The sequence below is a fragment of the Mastomys coucha genome, unplaced genomic scaffold, assembly GCF_008632895.1.
Source record: "Mastomys coucha isolate ucsf_1 unplaced genomic scaffold, UCSF_Mcou_1 pScaffold6, whole genome shotgun sequence".
Classification (NCBI taxonomy): Eukaryota; Metazoa; Chordata; class Mammalia; order Rodentia; family Muridae; genus Mastomys; species Mastomys coucha.
Window position 1 is genome coordinate 123,045,640 of NW_022196912.1, and position 17,983 is coordinate 123,063,622.

The following is a 17,983-nucleotide window of genomic DNA, read 5'->3' on the forward strand; positions in this document are numbered from 1 at the left end:
TAGACTCCGGGTGGCTTTCAGTGCCTTAAATGAGAAAATCTTCACTTCTGCTGAAAAGGGCAAGATAAAATTCCTTATTTTGCTAATACTGTGAGTGTATCATTGGATGGATGTGTAATTTGGCCAGGTACCAGCAGGAAAGCTTTTATAGTCTCAGTGACAGGCAGTGCATCAAACCAACCCAATGGGGCAGCGTCTCACAGCAGTTCCCAGCCTCCCTTCCAAGCAGGTCCTTCCTGCTCACCAGAGCTCTCTATAGGCAGAGGTGCCAGCAATTCACTATCACTGTCATGACTCAACAGGACTGCATTTAGTCTTCTGTTTGCCTTTTTGTTTCAATGGAAGGAAACTTGGCTGAAGGAGTGCACTGAACTTTTTGTCCATTTCTGTCAACTCCAGGTTGCTCAGGTGCCATCCTTTCCTCCTCTCAGTTTGCAGCATGAGTCCTCCTTCCCAATGTCTCTGTCCTCTTATGACTTCTCTCCAATCAAGGCCTTTCCACAGCATCCATTTTCTCTCGTTAGGGTGGTTCTCATTTTTAGTGCCTCTCTATTCTTCATGTGATAATTTACATAAGAATGTTAGGGGCTGGAGAGATGGCTCAGTAGTTAAGAGCACTGATTGCTCTTCCGAAGGTCCCGAGTTCAAATCCTCCAAAGGTCCTGAGTTCAAATCCCAGCAACCACATGGTGGCCCACAACCACCTATAATGAGATCTGACGCCCTTTTCTGGTGTGTCTGAAGATAGTTACAGTGTACTTAAATAATAATAATAATAATAATAATAATAATAATAATAATAATAATAATAATAAATGAATCTTTTTAAAAAAAAGAATGTTAATGTTGAGCCTCTGTCTTCCTGCAAAAACTCATTTTGGGTGAGTTTGTGAAAACTGGGAGGCTCCAAAGTTATCCATCATGATTGGAAGACTGTGATTCTTTCTTAGTCCACCAAAAAACAAAACAAAACAAAACATGTCATCTGAGTTTAAATACCAGGATGAGTTAGAATATTCAGTATCTGAGAAATACCTAGTTAAATTCTGATTGAATACATTGAGTTTAGACCTTTGAGCTGTGTAACCAGGGGTGGTTATAATCTTTCATGTGGAGCATGTGGAATTTGTATATAAAATATATGCTTATTGTCCTTTTGAAGAGTCATCTGTAACAGCATTAAAAGCAATCTCTGTAGTATTTTTGTATGTAATTTTAGGCAATACTTATGGGATATCTTCAGAAATATCTTTAAATGGGTATCTTTTGAGTAATGATTATCCATAGATCGTGAATAAAATGCTAACCCTACCTGCCAATTTTTCTCAGTGAGGAACAATCCACCTGCATTTTATTTAGTGGCACAATTATTTCTGTAGGCTCTTTACTAGTGATGGATTAATTCTATGAGCTATCGCTTTAGCAGCAGAATTATTGAATAAGCTAATAATCCACTCTGCTTCAGGTGTTACGTTTCTTATAGAAGTTAACTTGGACTCTCCAGAAAGCAACTTAAACAGCTGAGCCAAATACTTAGAAGTAATAGTCAGATAAGCACAGAATCAATTGACATGACCCTGAATTTAAAAAATTTTCTTTTGCTTCCAGTTTTAGTCTGTGCCTGGAGCTGATCCTATGCCACAGCACTCAGAACTGATTTTCTGCCACACCAGGAGACTGACACACCTGGGAGCTCAGGGAAGACCACCACTTCTGCTCAAACTCCTGGACCAAGAGGGACCTCCCAGAGCCATCAGGACATAGGAACCAAGGAACAGCCAGGGACAGGATCCTTCAGGGTTTGGTCTGTACCCTGGAGCTGACCCTGTGCCACAGCTCTACATACTCAAATTCCTCCAGGAGAGAACTGGTCTCCCAGGACTTCTGACATACAGGCCTGCAGGAGAGACAAGGCACAGACAACAAGACCAGCTAAACCTAGAGATAACCAGATGACAAGTGGCAAGGGCAAGAACATAAGCAACAGAAACCAAAGCTACTTGACATCACCAGAACCCAGTTCTTCCACCACAGTAAGCCCTGGATACCCCAACACACCAGAAAAGCAAGACTCTGATTTAAAATCATATCTCATGATAATGATAGAGGAATGTAAGAAGGAAATAAATAATTCACTTAAAGAAATACAGAAAAACACAGATAAACAGCTAGAAGCCCTTAAAGAGGAAACACAAAAACCCCTCAAAGAATTACAGGAAAACACAACCAAACAGGTGAAGGAATTGAACAAAACCATCTAGGATCTAAAAATCGAAATAGGAACAATAAGGAAATCAAAAAGGGAGAGAACCCTGGAGATAGAAAACCGAGGAAAAAGCTCAAGAGACATAGATGCAAGCATCACCAACAGAATACAAGAAATAGAAGAGAGAATCTCAGGGGCAGAAGACACCATAGAAAACATTGACACAACAGTCAAAGAAAATGTAAAATGCAAAAAGGTCCTAACCCAAAAACATCCAGGAAATCCAGGACACAATGAGAAGACCAAACCTAAGGATAACAGATATAGAAGACAGTGACAATTCCCAACTAAAAGAGCCATCTGCAACAAAATTATAGAAGAAAATTTCACTAATTAAAAAAAGAGATGCCTATAAATATACAAGAAGCCTACAGAACTCCAGATAGATTGGACCAGAAAAGAAATTCCTCCCATCACATAATAGTAAAAACACCAAATGTTTGAAACAAAGAAAGAATATTAAAAGCAGTAAGGGATAAAGGTCAAGTAACATATAAAGGCAGACCTATCAGAATTACACCAGACTTTTCACCAGAGACTATGAAAGCTAGAAGATGTCATGCAGACCCTAAAACAAAACAAAACAAAAAAAATCACTTCTTCTCAGCACTTCATGGTACCTTCTCCAAAACTAACCATAAAATTGGTCATAAAACAGGCCTCCACAGATACAAGAAATAATCCCATGCATCCTATCAGATCACCACAGACTAAGGCTAGTCTTCAACAACACACAAAAACAATAGAAAGAAAACAATAGAAAGCTCACATACACATGGAAGCTGAACAACACTCTACTCAATGATAACTTGGTCAAGGAAGAAATAAAAAAAGAGATTAAAGACTTTTTAGAATTTAATGAAAATGAAGGTACAAGATACCCAAACTTATGGGACACAATGAAAGCATTGCTAAGAGGAAAACTCACAACTCTGAGTGCCTCCAAAAAGAAACTGGAGAGAACATACACTAGCAGCTTAATCGCACACCTGAAAGCTCTAGAACAAAAAGAAGCAAACACACTCAACAGGAGTATACAGCAGGAAATAATCAAACTCAGGGCTGAAATCAACCAAGTAGAAACAAAAAGAACCAACCAAACCAGGAGCTGGTTCTTTGAGAAAATCAACAAGATAGATAAACCCTTAGCCAGACTAACCAGAGGGCACAGAGACAGCATCCAAATTAACAAAATAAGAAATGAAAAGGGAGGCATAACAACAGAAACTGAGGAAATCCAAAAGAATAATCAGATCCTACTACAAAAGCCTGTACTCAACAAAACTGGAAAATCTGGGTGAAATGAACAATTTTCTAGACAGATACCAGGTGCCAAAGTTAAACCAGGATCAGATAAACTAAACAGTCCCGTATCTGCTAATGCACTAGAAACAGTCATCAATAGTCTTCCAACCCAAAAAAACCCAGGACCAGATGGGTTTAGTGAAGAGTTTTATCAGACCTTCAAAGAAGACCTAATACCAAAACTCTTCAAACTATTCCACAAAATAGAAACAGAAAGAACACTACACAATTCATTCTATGAAGTGACAGTTACTCTAAACCCACAAAGACCCAACAAAGAAAGAGAACTTCAGACCAAATTCCCTTATGAATATCGATGCAAAAATATTCAATAAAATTCTCACAAACTGAATCCAAGAGCACAACAAATGATCATTCACCATGACCAAGTAGGATTCATTTCAGGGATGCAAGGATGGTCTCAATTTCTGGAAATCCATCAATGCAATCCATTACATAAACAAACTCAAAAGAAACCCCACATGATCATCTCATTAGATGCTAAGAAAGCATTTGACAAAATTCAATACCCCTTTCATGGTAAAAGTCTAGGAAAGATCAGGAATTCAAGGCTCATACCTAAACATAGTAAAAGCAATATACACCAAACAAGTAGCCAGCATCAAACTAAATGGAAAAAAAACTTGAAGCAATCCCACTAAAATCAGGGACTAGGCAAGGCTGCCCACTCTCTCCCTACCTATTCAATATAACACCTGAAGTTCTAGCTAGAGCAATTAGACAGCAAAGGGAGGTCAAAGGGTTACAAATTGGAAAGGAAAAAGTCAAAATATCACTATTTACAGATGATGTGATAATATACTTAAGTGACCCAAAAAATTCCACCAGAGATCTCCTAAATCTGATAAACAACTTTAGCAAAGTGACTGGATTCAAAATTAACTCCAACAAATCAGTAGCCTTCCTATACTCAAGTATAAACAGGCTGAGAAAGAAATTAGGGAAACAATATCCTTCACAATAGCCACAAACAATATTAAATATCTCAGTGTGACTCTAACCAAACCACAGAGAAGATCTCTATAACAAGAACTTCAAGTCTTTGATGAAAGAAATCAAAGAAGATCTCAAAAGATGGAAAGATCTCCCATGCTTGTGGACTGGCAGGATTAATATAGTAAAAATGGCTATCTCACCAAAAGCAATCTACAGATTCCATGCAATCCCCAGCAAAATTCCAACTCAGTTTTTCATAGCATTAGTAGAGCAATTCTCAAAATCATTTGGAACAACAAAAAACCCAGGATAGTGGAAACTATTCTTAACAATAAATGAATTTTGGGGGGAAATCACCATCCCTGACCTCAAACTGTACTATAGAGCAATCGTGATAAAAACTGCATGGTATTAGTACAGTGATAGGCAGGTAGATCAATGGAATAGAATTGAAGACCTAGAAATAAACCCACACACCTATGGTCACTTGATCTTTGACAAAGGAGCTAAAACCATCCAGTGGAAAAAAGACAGCATTTTCAACAAATGGTGCTGGCTCAACTGGCGGTCAAAGTATAGAAGAATGCAAACTAACCCATTCTTAGCTCCTTGGACAAAGCTCACATCCAAATGGGTCAAGGACCTCCAAATAAAACCAGATACACTGAAACTAATAGAAGAGAAAGTGGGGAGGAGCCTCAAACAGATGGGCACACGGGAAAATTTCCTGAGCAGAACACCAATGGCTTCTGCTCTAAGATCTAGAATTGACAAATGGGACTTCATAAAATTGCAAAGCTTCTGAAGGCGAGGGACACTGTTAATAGGACAAAACGGCAGCCAGCAGGCTGGGAAAAGATCGTTACCAATTCTACAACAGATAGAGGGCTAACATCCAATATAATCCAATATATCTTGAGTTCACAAAGAACTCAAGAAGTTAGACTCCAGATTACCTAATATCCCTATTTAAAAAACAGTATCAATAAATTATTATTGAATTTGGAGAATTTAAAAAAAATATGAATGTGCCGGGTGGTGGTGGCAGCGGTGCATGCCTTTAATCCCAGCACTTGGGAGGCAGAGGCAGGCGGATTTCTGAGTTCCAGGCCAGCCTGGTGTACAAAGTGAGTTCCAGGACAGCCACGGCTACACAGAGAAATCCGGTCTCGAAAAAAAATATGAATGTAAGTCATATCAGATCTGAAATTTTCAACTATTTCCTTTACACGTGTAACTTGTCTTATTCACTTATAATTTTAATTAGAAACAATAATAAAAATGTTTTTTTTAAAAAAAAAAATGGGGAACAGAGCTAAACAGAGAATTCTCAATTGAGGAAACTTGAATGGCCATGAAGCACCTAAAGAAATGTTCAACATCCTTAGTTATCAGGGAAATGCAAATCAAAATGACCCTGAGATTCCACCTCAAAGCAGTCAGAATGGCTAAATTCAAAAACTCAGAAGACAGCAGATGCTGGCACAGATGTGAAGAAAGAGGAACACTTCCCCATTGCTTGTGGGACTGCAAGCTAGTACAACCACTCTGCAGTTCTCTGAGTGGTTCCTCAGGAAATTGGGCATAGTACTATCTGTGGAACCAGCTATATCACTCCTGGGCATATACCCAGAAGATGCTCCAACATGTAATAAGGACACATGCTCCACTATGTTCATAGCAGCCTTATTTATAAGTCAGAAGTTTGAAAGCACCCAGCTGTCCTTCAACAGAGGAATGGATACAGAATATGTGGTACATTTACACAATGAAGTACTACTCAGCTATTAAAAACAATGACTTCATGAAATTCGCAGGTAAATGGATGGAACTTGAAAATATCATCTTGAGTGAGATAACCCAATCACAAAAGAACACACATGGTATGCACTCACTGTTGAGTGATTATTAGCCCAAATGTTCATAATACTCAAGATTCAATTCACAGATCATATGAAGCTCAAGAAGAGGGAAGTCCCAAGTGTAGATGCTTCGTTGCTTCTTAGAAGGGGGAACAAAATACTCACAGGAGGAAATATGGAGACAAAGTGTGGCGCAGATACTGAAGGAAAGGCCATCCAGAGAGTGCCCCTCTTGGGGATCCATCCCATACAGAATTGCCAAACCTGGACACTATTGGGGATTCTGGGAAGTGCTTGCTGAAGGGAGCCTGATGTGGTTGTTGCCTGAGAGGCTCTGCCACAGCTTGACAAATATAGAGGAGGATGCATGCAGCCAATCTTTGGACTGAGCACAAGGTCTGAGATGGAGTAGTTGGAGAAGGGACTGAAGGTGCTGAGCCGGTTTGTAGCCCTATTGTGGGGAGCACAACTGTGGGGAGCCCCATTGTGGGAGCAGCCCCATTGTCAACCGACCAGATCCCCCAGAGCTCCCAGGGACTGGACCACTAACCAAAGAGTACACATGGAGGGAACTGTGGCTCCAGCCACATATGTGGCAGAGGATGGCCTTGTTGGACATCAGTGGGAGGAGCAGCTCATGGATCTGAGGGCATTTGATGTCCCAGTGTAGGGAAATGCCAGGACTGGAAGGAGGGAGTGGGTGGGTGGGGGAAGCACCTTCATAGAGGTAGGGGGAGGGAGGATGGGATAGGTGTTTCTGGAAGGAAGACCTGGAAAGGGGATAACATTTGAAATGTAAATAAAGAAAATATCCAATAAAAGGGAAAAAATTCTCTTTTGATTTTCTTTTTCTTTTTTTTTTTTTTTTTTTTTTTTTTTTTTTTTTTGGTTTTTTCGAGACAGGGTTTTTCTGTATAGCCCTGGCTGTCCTGGAACGCACTCTGTAGACTAGGCTGGCCTTGAACTCAGAAATTCGCCTGCCTCTGCCTCCCAAGTGCTGGGATTAAAGGCGTGCGCCACCACCACCCGGCTTATAAATATTTTTTAAGAGATTTATTTATTATGTATTTATTATAAGTACACTGTAGCTGTCTTCAGACGTACCAGAAGAGGGCATCAGATCTCATTATGGGTGGTTGTGAGCCACCATGTGGTTGCTGGGATTTGAACTCACGACCTTTGGAAGAGCAGTCAGTGCTCTTACCCGCTGAGCCATCTCACCAGCCCCCTCTTTTGATTTTCTTACTATGAAAGTTAAGTATTGATAAGCTGAGCAAGGGAGGAGAATATTATCCATATTCTGAATGACCAGTATCTCAGGAAATTGGTCAGTAATGACTTAAATGTTTTCATTCTTAGCTGCAATTGTTCCTATATACCTGTTTCATGAAGGCACCTTTGATCAATCTATATTGAGTTATCCCCGCTGTAATGGAAAACAATCAAAAGCAAAGAAGCAAACGGATGAGCAAACAAAAAACTAGCGCATGCTGCAGGTGGTGGGGTCCTGTCTGCCATTCCTTGGAATGCAAGTGACGTTGAGGCTGTTTTCTATCCCCCAGTGGTGGGAATGGCTTAAGGGCAAAGGGTTTGAGTTTCTGACAGATTACTTGAGAGGGCGAGCCCAAAGTGCACAGCAAGCCTGGACACTGACCAGCTTCAGAGTCCATTTGCTCACATTGCCAACACTTGGCAAGACACGTCCTACAGAAATTTTTTTCTGCTTTTTTTTTTTTCTCTTTTGCTCCTTCTGAGAGGGGGCTAAGCAGTACATTCCTGTACTCCAGCTTGTAAAATAATCGATGGGGATTTTAACTCCCTTCCCACGGGCTCTCCTCACATTGGTTCCTGTGCCCTTGCAGTTTTTAAAATTATAGTCACTTGGTCAGAGAACCAAAGATTCAATTTTACAGTAACTTGTGGAAAATTGAAGAGCTGTTGTTCTGGTGATTTTGTTCCTTTGTGAGATACAAATATCTCAATAATTGTATCAAATGCCTATCTTACAGGACTGAGAAGAACCCATGTTAAGTCCACTCTCTCACTTAAGTGCAGTCCCTTGGGTGAATGGTTTGACCTTCCTAATCCCTTGCTTCTATTTAAAGAAAAGTTTTCTTACCTTCTCTGGGGGCTGTGTTCTTCACACTGGGGACCAGCTGTGAGGCTCCCTGCAAACACCCGAGTGGCAGGGTGATGATCTGCACGAAGCAAGAAGAAAACTCAGTTCAACACAACTTAGGGGCATGTACTGGTTCAAACTTCTAGAGTCTGATGCTAGTGAAGTTTAGTTTTTAGGCATTTAAGTACAGTACAGTTTGGGGGGAAAAAAGATTCCTCATGACAATTATCTCAATATCATGTGTACAGTAAAGCTTAAGACATGACTATATCAAAACTCCTTTACAGCCAGGCAGTGATGGTATATATCTTTAATTCCAGAATTCAAGAGTCAGAGAGGCAGACAGATCTCTGAATTTGAGGCTAGCCTGGCCTAAAGAGCTACAGAGCTAGCTCAAGAGGTAGCCTTTCCCACAAGACCAGTTGTATCAGCCTTTGCTGGTCTACACATTGTTTTTAAAACAGAAAAACCCTTCAGTGACATTCCCATTTAAGGCTCTCGCCTGAAAAACGAATTTATACTTTCACAATAGACCTCGGGTAGCAAAATCAATCCAGAGCAAAAAGAACTACACTGGAAAAATTAACATTCCATATCTTGAGATATATTATAGACCTATAGTAATAAAAACAGCCTGGTACTGGTACCGAAACAGTCTTGTAGACCAGTGGAACAAAACAGAAGGCCCAAACTTGAACACATATAACTACAGCCACAGGAAGCAAAAATACATGCATATTGTACTGATTTTTTTTAAAGCACTGAAAGGTTATGGAGTATTATGAAAAGTTTCCAGAGAGCTGTTGAGGCCAGACAATGTGTGGTAGGGTCAGAATCATTTAAAGGAGGTCCCTAAAGACCACTGAATAAAACTGTGAAGGTGAAGTATAAGTTGAAACAGAGACTTCAAGAGGTTAGAGGTACCAAATCCACGAGATCTCTACCAAGGGAAGCCGCAGACACAGAGTGCAGTTGGCCTAAGGGAAGTTATGTGTGCTATAGAGCATCAGAGCTCTCTCTCTCTCTCTCTCTCTCTCTCTCTCTCTCCTTCTCTCTCTCTTCTTCTTCTCTCTCTCCTCTCTCTTCTCACTCTCCTCTCTTCTCTCTCTCTCCTTCTCTCTCTCCTTCTCTCTGTCTCTCTCTCCTCTCTCTTCTCTCTCTCCTTCTCTCCTTCTCTCTGTCTCTCTCTCTCCTCTCTCCTCTCTCTCTCCTCTCTCCTCTCTCTCCTCTCTCTCCTCTCTTCTCTCTCTCCTCTCTCTCTTCTCTCTCTCCCCTCTCTCCTCTCTCTCTCTCTCTCTCTCTCTCTCTCTCTCTTTCTCTCTCTCTCTCTCTGTATTTATATGTGTATATGTTTCTACTCAAGCTCTTTGGAGCTAAAGTGATTCCATCATGAGCCCCAGATCCCTGTGCCAGACATGGAACCAGAGAAATTGGTGTCTGTCCTGCTGTTTCAATCTTTTTTCTTGCTGTGTGCCCACTTCTCACTATTGAAACAGGGGTATTTACTTTGAGCCATTGTATGTGGAAGTATGTAATTTTTTAAAAAAATAGATTTTAACAGTTAATAGTTTTGCTTGAGCTTTGGACTTTTGAACACTATGGGGCTGACTATAAATGGCCACAGGGACAATTGCAGTTTGGATTCAATTTATTTTCCATTATGAGATAGGCATGAGCCTTTAGGAGCCAGAAGTAGAATGTTGTATTTTAAATGTGAGCTGTTACCATAGGCTCATATATTTGAGTATTTGGCCCTCAAATGGGGTGGGTTTGAAGTGAAGCCTAGATGAAAGATATGATAGGCTTTGAGGTTTCTTATCTTCCTGACACTTCCTATCTTTCCTGTGTGCAACACAATATGACCAGCCACTCTTGCCACTATGTCTTGCCCACCATGATGGACTATATTCTTTAACTGTAAACCATAAAATCACTTCCATCAGGTGGCTTCTGCTCAGGTCTCTGATCATTACAAAGGGGAACATAAACAATACATGATCTGATGAGATCAGGAGATTTAAAAAAATTGTTCATGTTTGCTTATGGCATAAGGTGTAATCTATCTTAGAAAAGTTTTATGGGCTGCCGACAAGGTTGAGAATTCCTCATCTGTTTGATCAACTACTCTGTAGATTCTATAGATATCTGTAAAGTCCATTTAGTTGATGACACAGTTTAACCCTAAAGTTTTAGTTGATGCTCATCTGGTCTGGGTGATCTATTTATTAATGAGAGTATTGAAGTCACTTGATATTACTGCATCTTGATGTATCTTTCCCTTTATGTCTCAGTGTTTCTTTTATTAAATAGGATGGACCAATATTTGGTCCACATATGGACATAGAATTGTTACATCCTTTTCAGATTGTTCCTTCTATGGATAAGAAGTGACCTTTTAAAAACTCTTTTGATTAAATTGGCTTGAAATAGCCACACCTACTTGCTTTTGGATTTCATTAGCTTGTTATATCATTTTCCATCCTACACTTTGAGTCTTTCTGTGTCTTCACCAGTAAGGTGAGTTTCTTGCAGACAGCAAAGAGTTGGATGTTGTGTTTGCCCCATTATAAATCTTTTAATTGGAGTTAAGACTCCTTATATTTAGAGTTATTGAAAGGTATATATTAATACCTCATCATTTATATTAGAGATTCATTGACTGACTGAAAGAATGCTTGTTCCTGTTCTAACTCTCCATTTTTTAATAATTTTTTGTAATATTTATTCTTTCCTGAGCTCTTGTGATTGTAAATATCTTTTGTCCCATTCTGTATATAACATTCTCTTGAAATATATTCTGCAATGCTGGTTTAAAAGCTATGAATTCCTTTAGTTTACAGTTACATTTATGAAAAAAGCCTTTATTTTTCTGCTAACTTTAAAAGATAGCTGCCAGATGTAGTGATATTTGGTTAGGAGATATTTTGTTTTCCTGGCTTGAAATACATTGGTCCATAGTATCTTAATCTTTAGTATTTGTGTCAAGAGGTCTGGTCTTATTCTAGTAGTATTGGCTTTGTGAATAACAACACTTCTGCTTGAAGATCCCAGTGTTCTTTTTATTTCTTGCTCTTTGCACACAGTATTATGCAGAGGAGTTCATTTCTGGTTATATCTCCTGTACTTGTATATCCATTTAATGTTTGCTCTTTGTCCTTTATTGTACTCTGAATGAAATAATTACTACCAACATTGTCTTTAATTTTTAGTATTCTTTCTTCTACCTGGTCTAGCCTACTGGTGATACTTCCCACTGAATTTTTATTTGGTTTATTGACCATCTTGTTTCTAAAACTTGAATTTATATTTTAGAATCTCCATTTACTGACTTTCTTACCCAAGTCGTGAAGTGACACATATCATCTCATTATTTGAATGCTCTTTTAGATCATCAGTAATTTTCAAAAGTAGATTCTTGGTTATTTATGTTGGTACATACCTGTAATCCCTGTATCTGTGAAGCAGAGACAGGAGGATCAAGAGTTCAAGGCCAGACTGGACCTATTGTGAAGCATGGTATAAAAATAAAGCAAAACAAACAACAAATAAAAAACATAAAATAAATAACCCCTCAGACCAGACTTTTGAATTATTTGGCATCTCAAACATTTCCCAACCTTTGGATCCTGTTCCTGAAATTTTGAAAGCATAGTATCTGCTTGCTTTTTCATCCATCCTTTCTTTCCGTCTCTTTTTCTCTCTCTTTCTCTCTCTCTCTTTCTTTCCTTTCTCCCTCCCTCTTTTTTCCCTTCCTTCCTTTCTTTTTTCTTTCTTCTTTCTCCTTCTCTCCCTCCTCCTCCTCCCCCCCCCCCCCCGCCTCTGTAGGGATTGAATTCAGGGTCTTGTGCATTTAAGCAAGTGCTATAAAACTGAGATACACCCTTAACTCTTGATACTTTGAGAGGGGATATTTGTGTGTAGCACAGATGTCCTTAAACTCATGGTAGTCTCCCTTCCTTATCTGGAGTACTGTGGTCACAGGTATGTGCTACCAAGCCAGACAGAGATTTTCTTGCATTTCTCTACTGCACATCTGTTGAACTGGATACCTCGCCTGCCTTTACCCGAGGGTATTCTTAGTGAGCAGCGACCTCTTGAGGCCTCAATCCCCATTACCACACAGGGGGGAACAAAACACCACCACAAGGAGAAAACAAAGTAGGTACAGAGATCCAGAAAAAGGAAACTGAAGACAACTGCCTGAAACCACAGATGCCGGAAAACATAAAGAAAAACAAGCAAACTGAGTTAAGAATGAATAAAGGTTAAATGGATCACTGAAAAGAAATAAAACAAATGAGTAATGTGGAAGGAGGAAAGAAAGAAACAAAGTAAAAGAAAAGATTTAAAAAAAAAGTAAAGGAGAAAAGATCAAAGCAAGAGGTGCTGGGGTTGCATCTGAGCGGTAGAGCAGTGCTTAGCATCCACAGGGCAAAGTTCTAGGCTTAGTTCTGTATTTAAAAAACTAAAAAATAAGTGAGCAAATAAATAAATAATTTGGTAATTACTAGAAATAATAGTAGAAACAAACACACAAAAAAACAAGAGCAAGAAAGAAAAGAGATGGAGATTTGTGTAAGTGTCATTTCTGGTCATCTAACATTGGAATCTGCTAGAGAAATCAGATAGTAAGTCCCAGCTGCCATCGTTGGCAGCTCCTCTCCGTTCCCATCATGCCTGTTGGTGGACTGTGTGCAGGCTGAAGTCCAGTCCAGTCTAGTCCACAGTATGCTGTCAATCAACATCAGGACTGCATTAGCTTTAGTCTCATCTCTCTTTTTTAATACTAAGAGGCGGGGAGGCTCTTGATCACTCAAGAGAGAAGCCCAAGTCCGTGCACCCAGGGATGGCTAATATCAGAGCTGGGGTGTCCCCTTTGTGTCAGAAGGTAGGAGAAGCAAGAAGAGTTTCTGTATTGCAGAGTAGACCCGAGGAAACCAGACCACCTACCTGCCAATCTTTAAGTAGATTCGGGTTCCACCAAGCAGTGAACCACCCAGCGGGAGAAAGGAGACTAAAAATATGGAGATCTGTTGGACTTGGGCTCATAGCTCTCAGATCCACCCAGCAATAGCAGGGAGCAAGCCACTGACCCTTGGCTGGTGCTCTCAGTCCCCACAGTAGCCCACAGGTACTAGCTCATCACCACAGTGGGAGAGGCTACCAACCACTGTGTTCTCCACAACCAGTCCCCCTATTGCTCTAACTTCTCAGTGGGTCCACTCCTAACCCCACCTCCTCCCTCTACAACTGCTGCCAGGCTCTGTGACAGAGTGTCTCAAGACTCTCTAACTTATGAGTTTTCTCTTGCTTTGGGGATCAACTCAGGCTCAAAGAATAGGTCCTTTCTCAAGATGGCACCTGGCTACAGCTCTCTGAGGTATGTGGCTGGGACTGTGGGTCAGTTGTCATTAAGGATGCTTGCCTGGTCCAAGATAACCTTGTTGTTGCAGCTTTGGGAAAGCTGTGTAAGCCTCAGGAGGCGGGGCCATCCTGGAGGAAGCATGTCTCTGGAGGTGGGCTTTGAGTTCTTATAACCTGGCTCCCATTTCTGTTTTCCATTTCTAGGATATGGAGACGGTTTCTTCTGGGTCCTGCTGCCATGGTGGCAGGCCTTCCCTGCCACCGTGGACTCTCTCCCTCCAGAACTGTAAACCAGACAAACTGTTTTTTTCTCAAGCTGTTTCTCTTTTGTCAGAGCAACATAAAGGGAATGAACACACCCTCCCTTCTCCCTGGGAGGAGTTATGCTTGAAATGGTTTCTATCCGCTTCTCCATTTGAATGAAAGCAGTCAGCCTTTCCTTTATTCTGGATGCTTCTTGTGTCTTTGCCTCCATGAATATTATCTTTTCTCGGTTGGCCTGACTTTCCTCATTCTTGGAGTCACACACAGGAAACTCCTAATAAGCCTTCTTCTTTAGGGATGCTGGATTTGAACTTCTAAGTGAAAGAGACCATATTCTGCTAAAGGTAAAAGATGTGACTGAGAAGGAGAGCAAGACACCAAGAGGCCAGCAACACACAAGGGCCCTAGACCACCAGCAAGTCACAGGGGTCCCAGGCCACAGGAGTTAGGATGATGTCTGTCTGCTTGCCACCACTGTGAGAAAGGTCATGACAAAAAGCAGCTTGAGGAGGCCAGGGGGGCCAGAGGGTTGACTTGGCTTACATATTTCATGTCACGGTCCATTGAGGAAAGGAAAGGCAGAATCCATGCAGGAACTCCGGTTGCCTCCTGTTGATCCTTGTGGCTTGCTCAGCTTGCTTTCTTCTACCATGCAGTACCATCTGCTCAGTAGGCACCACCCACAGTGGGCTGGGCCCTCCCACATCAGTCATTAATGAAGGAAATATCTGAACAGACTTGTCTACAAGTCGATCTTTTATAGGCAATCAATTGTGATTCCTTCTTCCCAAATATCTTTGGCTTGTGTCAAGTTGACAGAAACAGACAAGCACAGAAGGCGTTAGCAAGACACAGGCCGACTGAGCTACCCACACAGGGGAGATGTCAGCATGGCAGAAGTCCTGAGTCATGCTAGTGAGGAGAGACACCAGTAGGACACAGGGGAGATGTCGGATCAGTGTTTGCGGCTTCTCTGAAGTGGAATCTTAAAGGTTCTTTGGAAAGTCAGTCATGTTGGATGGTGTTTTGCTGGGGCAAACATGTGAAGGAGTGTTTTTCTGAAGTGGACACAGGTGGAAGGCTAAGGCAGAGTCATGAAGAAACGTTTAGCTGAAGCAGACACAGGAGAGAGGATGTTCTGCTAAAGCAAGCATGTGAAAGGACACATGATAAGAGAGAGATTCTTTGCTAACGACATGCCTGTATTGGTCTACTTTACATTGGGCAGTTGAGCTCCATTTGTCTGAACTCAGAAAAATGCACCCAAAAACACCTGCAGTTTCTTGCCTCTTCTGAGAACTTGGGCCGATTGGCCGAGTGCTGTCAGCTGAGCTAAGACATGAGCTGAGGCAAGACATGTGGATGACACGTGACATTTGGAGGGTCTAAATAGGACTCAACAGCCAGTGACAAGGCTGAACAAGGCTTGTTTATAGAGTTAGCTGTTCAACGTTTGTGGGTTTCACATGTGTTTTCACTGATCTTTGCTTCCCTGAGAGAGGCACAGCTGAGAACTTCTCCTGGCGTTCCTCTGTCTCAGCCAAGGCTGAGGCCTGGCTGTCTCTGCTAGGTCCTGTCACCACTGCTGACTGCCGTCTGCTGAGCCGACTCTAACAAACGTGACTGCTGGTATATCCGTCAAGTGTCTACATGTAGTCTGAGCTGACACTGCTAACCTGTGAACTGAACTGCCCATTCCCAGACAACACAAACAGAAGTTGCTCCAAAGAACCTTTCTACACAGGTCCACTCCCCTTGTCTCCTTTCTCTCCCACTACCTCTAGTGGGCAGTGGGCTACTAGGGAGGTTAGAATGTTTAAGAACCACGATTAAAAGTAAGGTTTGAGAAAATTAAAGTTACACTTCTCAGGAGAGATCAAAGGCTGTGGGTGTGAGGAACAGTGCCAGAAACACACGGAGACTGAAGGCTGGTCTTGGACAGGCAGTTACTCTGGTGGCCTGAGACTTTTACCACAGGGAACTCTGAGGTATAGTGCGGAACACGGGATGGAGCTGCATACCTAAAGGAGGACAGAGAAGGGGTACTTATTCTATGGTACTAATCAGTCCTTGGCTGCGGGATACTCCAGCAGGGTGACTGCTTCTCAGTCTGCCACCCCCACACTACAGGCAATGATAATGATAGGCAAGGACTTTCAAGTGTGTTCAGTAGACAGAAAGTTATCCCATGTTCATGGATGGGAAGAATATTTTCTAAATGTTTGTACTACCCAGATTCAATGCCATTTCTATCAAAATACCAGTGATAATCATTGTGTCTTTCCAGAAAAAAGATAAGTTTGTGTGGAAATATACACAAGCACACACACATGCACACACACACGAACACACACAAACACACACACGGGGGTCGGGGGAATGCACAGGCACATACACACATGTGCCAAAGCAGCTCCAAGAGTGGAGGGAACAAAACTGGGAGTATCACAATATTTGATTTAAAAGCACAATAGATACCAGGCTTACAGGAACCCAGCCAGCACGCCACTGAAATAAAAACAGACACATAGTTGGGGCAGCATGCTTGGAAATGAGAAGGGCCAAGGGGATTTAAGAGGGCCTTCAAATGCATTGTTCCTATCCCAGTTTGAGGTTTGAGGTCCCCTGCCCACTGACATTGCCTAAGGAACTGAAGAGACTGTGCCTCCTCTGCTCAAGGGAAGTGAGAAGAGTACATTTTAAAGACAGGACAAGACAGGTCCAGGGGCTGTGGACAAACAGCACCTGTGATCTTTCCATAAGCCCAGAGGGTGCTGGGAATAGTGGCCATTGTGATGGCATGGGTGAGATCCCCAGGGAAACCCTGGAGTCAGGACATGTCTAACTTGAGTTAGCCAAAACCTTAGAAACCCTAGAGAGGTCGTGGCCTCCTTTAGGGTGTCCCTAGAGAGGTCGCGGCTTCCTTTAGGGTGTCCCTAGAGAGGTCGCGACCTCCTTTAGGGAGCTGTTTTGGTCTCAGTGGCCTGTCTCCCAGATTCGTGTCCACTTGAGACTTGAGACTGTGCTCTCCTTTGGGAAAAGGATTGATCCAGTGTACTCAAGTTGAGATGAGGTCATATTGGAACAGAGTGGCCTATTAAGACGAGAAGAGGAAGTGATGTTAGCAGGTGGTTCACTAGACATTCATCGCGTGTCCTCTCCACAACAAAAGGCCAACACAAAGACATAACAGCAACTAGTCCGTTGCAACATCGGAGGTGAGCCACTAAGGAGTGAGTACCGTGGGGGCATGCACCCGGAGGACAAGCACCTGGGAATCGGGAATCGAGCACCCGGTAAGTGTGGGGCAGTGTGGGGCAGTGGTCTGCTCAGGTAACTTAAGCTCAGTCGAGTATTTGGCTTTGAGCCCTGGACCCCTGTGGGCAATTTCTGCTTGTAGAGGGCAGAAGGAGCTTGGCCATAACTCCTGAGTCTTTGGTTTCTGTTTCGGTTACAACCCCTCACAACTGCCTCTGCAGGCAGGCAGACAATGCCCCAAGCTCCCAGCTTTCTAGCTGGACCCTATCCCCAGTCATCTGACCACAAGCCAGACATGCCACGCCCCATACAATAAAAGGGGCGGTTCTCCCTCACTCTCTCTCTCTCTCTCTCTCTCTCTCTCTCTCTCTCTCTTTCTCTCTCTCTCTCTCCTCTCTGCTCTTTCTTTCTCTCTCTCCTTCCTCTCCTTTCCTTCTCTCTACTTGACTGATGTATTTTCTCTTTCCTACAGTAAAATTTCTCATTTATACATTGCCTTCTTTTTATTTTTTTATTTTTTATTTAGATATTTTCTTTATTTACATGTAAATTTCTCCATTCCCAGTTTCCCCTCCAAAAAAACAAAGA

At 41.9% G+C, this 17,983-nt stretch overlaps 1 long non-coding RNA gene across 3 annotated transcripts in view; it reads left to right on the top strand.

The window, feature by feature from the left end:
- The first annotated feature begins 16,966 nt into the window (after positions 1–16,966).
- LOC116079623 overlaps positions 16,967–17,983 on the top strand; it is a 79,180-nt gene continuing 78,163 nt past the window's right edge. For all 3 annotated transcript variants that reach the window (XR_004114069.1, XR_004114067.1, XR_004114068.1), the window contains exon 1: positions 16,967–17,433. This is a non-coding gene — a long non-coding RNA (uncharacterized LOC116079623). The remainder of the gene's footprint in view (positions 17,434–17,983) is intronic.